A 4537-nucleotide genomic window follows, 5' to 3' on the forward strand; every position below is an offset into this window, starting at 1 on the left:
CCAGCCCGGGCTGCCCTCCTGCTCCGGCCGGTCCCTGCCGCGCCCCGAGCCCGTCCCGGGGCAGCCCGCAGCTCCCACTACTGCCCCGTGCCCTGAGCGAAAGATCAAAGCTCCTCCCCAAAACGCCCTGCCCCGTGACTGATAATTCGAGGTTATGGCAGATAAACAACAAAAATAATGCTTCTCAAGTGAGGGTGTGGGCAGGCGTCGTCATTCGGATCCAACTGGCTTGGACTTTCTCAGCGCTTTGCAAATGCGTGTCTCAATTCTGAGTTTCACTTAGAAATACACCTGAAGGCAAAGAGTGTGTCTGTGAGGTTTAAAACAGTGGCTTTCGCATGCACTCGGTGGGTTTGGTTTGAGGTAACTGTGCTTCACAACTACACCACTTGCAGTCATCTGACAGTCACAGGAGCAGCCGCAGATCCCTGTCGATAGTTACCCTAAGTAGAGGAGTGAATGCACGGTGTCCCTCAAACGTAGAAGTTACCTTCTGCAAAGCTATTTGCTTAGAATTCCAGGTATGAATCCCTCGGAGGTAGATGCTTATTACTGAAATATCTCTTATTTCAAAAAGACCCCTGACTCTTCACAGCCCTGAGCACAGCCAGGATCTCCTCCTGCTCGAGGCAGGATCAAAGATCTCCTGATACTGCTTCCCACTGATGGTCGTTCATCTTTTGACAGGAGGTTTTGTTTATCACACTGACAAACCAAATAATTGCTGACGTTTGCTCCTTTACTCCTGCAGCTCTTCCATCCTTGCTGTCAGAACCACACTGATCCATCACAGACCCATTTTTCTGTCCCCACTGTTGTGTGCCTTTGACTCCTAAGTATTATAAATGGATCGTTTTTTTCCCAGAGCATTCACTTGCAGATGTCTGTATTGCCATCACCTTTTCTGACTCACCTTTTTTGTAAGCAACAAATCCCAAACTCTGCTCATCTCAAAGTCCTGAACTGTGGTTCCTGTCCCTGGCCATGTTTCCTACCTCTGCTGCCTCTCATGCTCTCTGGTATAAAACATCTGCTCAGCCTCACCAATACCAGCAGTAGCCTCAAAAGGAGTAATATCAGTGATTTATTCTGCTTCCAGTCTGCAGAGGAATTTCACTCTCAGTTTTGCAACAGAAAGGCACACTTAGACCATATGTTCCCTGTAGCATATGCCAGAGTCTCTTCCAAATCAACAAAAGCAGCTGATTCAGACACAGGGGACACAGATGTTAAAAAGGTCCTGCAGGAAAATTACTTTTGTAAGTTGAGGAAGTGATACAGATGGGGATTGTAGCTGAGAGAATGTAAACAAAGGCACGAAGAATGGGGGGGTGTCTTTTATTTTGCTGCAGCTGGCAGCAAATATACTCAGCAGAGCTAATGAATGAGGTCACAAGTAGGTGAAGAATTAATGAAAGAAAATTTCAAAGGCATATCTAACTTAAGTTAGACATTTTTGTGGGGGCTTACCCTGCTAAGAAACAGAGGGGGCTGCATTTCACAGAAATTATCATGGGCTAGTGATTCAAGATTCACTTGAGCTGCTGCAGGGTCGACAAGCATCCAGCTGGAAAAAGAACAGTCTGAGCTGACAGGGAAAAGCCTTTTAGTGATTGAATTTAGTTGGCAAGACATCATGCTTTTTCTGTTAATGAAATTGTCTTTCCTGACAGGTAGGATTTAGCCTGGTTTCCTGTGGAGGTGAAAGCACTGCCAGTGAGGCAGGTTACACAGGATATCTGTACAGGGACTCACTGTTTGCTCTCTGGTGCTGGGGTGTCGCTGGGGTGTCACATAGCTGTGACCCTGAGGCAATGTGGCTTCTAGTTCATGTTGTCATTAGCCATCCTTCAGATCAGAATGATTTATGAAAATGTCCATGTAGGGAATACTGCCAAGCAAAAATCTTGGCTTCAGGAAAATCTGTTATTAAGATAAGTGAGTCTCTGTAATGTCTGGCTAATCTCAGATGAGACTCCAGGCTCAAGGTCTATGTGCTCTATTTCAGAAGGGGAAACACTCAAGTAGCATTTTCTACTTTTTGTGTTCTTCATGTAAGTGCAAACACAGCACTCCTGACTTGTCCAGGTTCCTATCTGCACAGTACTTCACACACCCAGGAGTACCAAACTAAACATTTGCTCCAGGGTGTTCCACTACAACTAGAAAACATGTAATTGTAGTACCCTGAGCTGATTTGCTCTACAGGGTGTTCCATGTCTCTTTGACTTGGACATGGGCTGCAGAGAGCTCCCTCCCAGCTGCACAGCAGCTCCAGCTCAGGCTGTACAGCACAGCATCGCTGTCATAGAATTGTTATTCACAATTCAATTATTATTGTTATTCAATATACAATATTGTTATTGTATTAATCAAGCAGATATCTCTGGTGTGTCAGGAAACAACAGGTCTTGCAGTGAGATCTAAATCAGCTTTCTACCTTCTGAGCACTTTCCCAGGTGACCTGAGCAGGAAAGGCTCTGCTAACCAGGACTGGGAGCTCAGATGTTTGTTCTGGATGAGTATTGCAGAGCTGTCAGTGCTGAACCTGGGTGAGTGTCGTGCCTGGCACGTGTTAAATGCTGTGTGGTGAAGCAGGCTCCAGTCCAAATCCTCTGCTGGATGCATTTGAGTCATATAAACACTCCTAATAAATGCAACAAACACTGACTTTCTCAATCCTCAGATTCAAGAGACGTGATGAATTTGACCTGCATGATTTCCATCAATTGATGCCTCATCCAGAGTATCACTGAACAGCCCAGGTCTTCACTTTGATTGTACTTTGGATATTCTGCTCCAGGTGTATGAACCATTTCAGCTAAAAGCAAAAAGGTGTCACCTATGAATTACTGTGACCAGAGCTGTACAGATGTCTGCCTTCATGGTTTGTTCAGAATCGTGGAGCTGTTTGTTGGTCCTGCCTTTAAGAAAATTAAAGATGCAAAGTGATTGCTAATCTTGTACTAATCAGCCACTTCTGCTACAGACCACTTCAGACTTGATTTCCAGTGTTGGGTACATGATTTAGTGTAACTGGTGGTGAAGTGGAGAGCAGAGGTAGGTGAATGAAGCCATCCACAAATGTCTGATCTCACTCTGACTGCTGCATGCTGCAGACATTGCTTGGCTCTTAGAGCTTGATCATGCCATCTGCTTGTTGGAGTCACACTAACTGGCAAGTCATTTGATAGATGAACATATTTCCTATAAACTTTAATAGAAAATTCAAAATATTAATAAGAAATTAGAGTGCTAATTGTACTGTTTAAATGGAGAAAAGCTTTTAAAATGTTCATGTTGCAATCACGCTGCAACTACACTAAAGCTGGGCATTCACAAAGCACCTACTCCGATTTCAAAATTTCAGATTTTTGGATAAAGATTGAGGGGCTAATTCCAGCACAATTTTTACTTTCTTTTTCCTTTTTATTTCCACCTGAAATGAAATTTGTCATAAATCAGGGAGCAAATCTGGCTGTGAATGCTGCAAAACCAGCTTTAATTTCTGTGACCGGTGTGCAGCAAAAGCAAAATTCAATTCCAAGCGTAGGCAGCAGAAGACAATTTGAATTTAGAGCTACACACTCTTTTAATATGTCATGATATGGCGCATGTAAGGTGAGTTAATGTTTCCAAAATAGGCATTATTGGCTGTTCATTCCCTGTTCTTCCAGTGTCAGTCAGACAGAAGCCTAAGGGGGCAGCTCTTTGGTTTAGGAGTGTCTGAGTCTAACAAGGGAGCAGAACTTTGTCTCCCTCAGACATCAGGAGGACGCAGGAGAGTCGGTCTGAGCCGGTGTTTCATTGCCACAGGGGCCAGCACCCATTAGAATTGAGAGGCTCCCACCTAGTGGATAATCTGCCCTGCTGTACTCCGGGCTGCCACGGTCCAAATGTGCTTGGGAACGTCTGAGTCATTTCTCCAAAGTTTACTGGCAAATCTGGGTCCAAAACAGAATCATTTCCAGACCTGAGGGTGCCCAATAGCTGACACAGTGTGGAGTTTGGAAAAAACAACTGAAAAGGGAGTTTAAAAAGCCTCTTTCATGAGCAAATCGATCCTTTTACGAGCAGAATGTTGCACATGTAAAGGCAGAAGTATTTCTCCAGTTTCTGTGGGTACTGCAGCTGATTTCATTATATTGGTGCTCTGTCCCTAATCATCCCTTCCAAATATTTTTATTCCCTTGAATTGAAGAAGCAGATGCAGAGCTGATAGCATCTCTGGCTCTCTCCCTGGCACAGTGGAGTCTCAAAGGAGGCAACAGACTGAAAAGAAAGAAAGAAATGCATGTCCTTTAGTCTCTGCTCCTTCTGGCTCTCCTTGGAGCAGCCTCTGCCTGGGAATTCAGCTTTGGAAGTGCTAGCATTTCCTAGCCATACAAAAAGCTCTTCAATTTATGCCAGGAATGCAACCCCTCCACTTCTTAGGAGTGTGCTTGGCTGCTCAAGGCTGGCTGGCTGATAAGAGTAGTGACAGGGGTTGGAAGGAGCATTAGTGCCTCCCCTCCTTTCTCCTGGAGCTGTTTCCTGC

This window comes from Geospiza fortis, unplaced genomic scaffold (genome assembly GCF_000277835.1).
Source record: "Geospiza fortis unplaced genomic scaffold, GeoFor_1.0 scaffold719, whole genome shotgun sequence".
NCBI lineage: Eukaryota > Metazoa > Chordata > Aves > Passeriformes > Thraupidae > Geospiza > Geospiza fortis.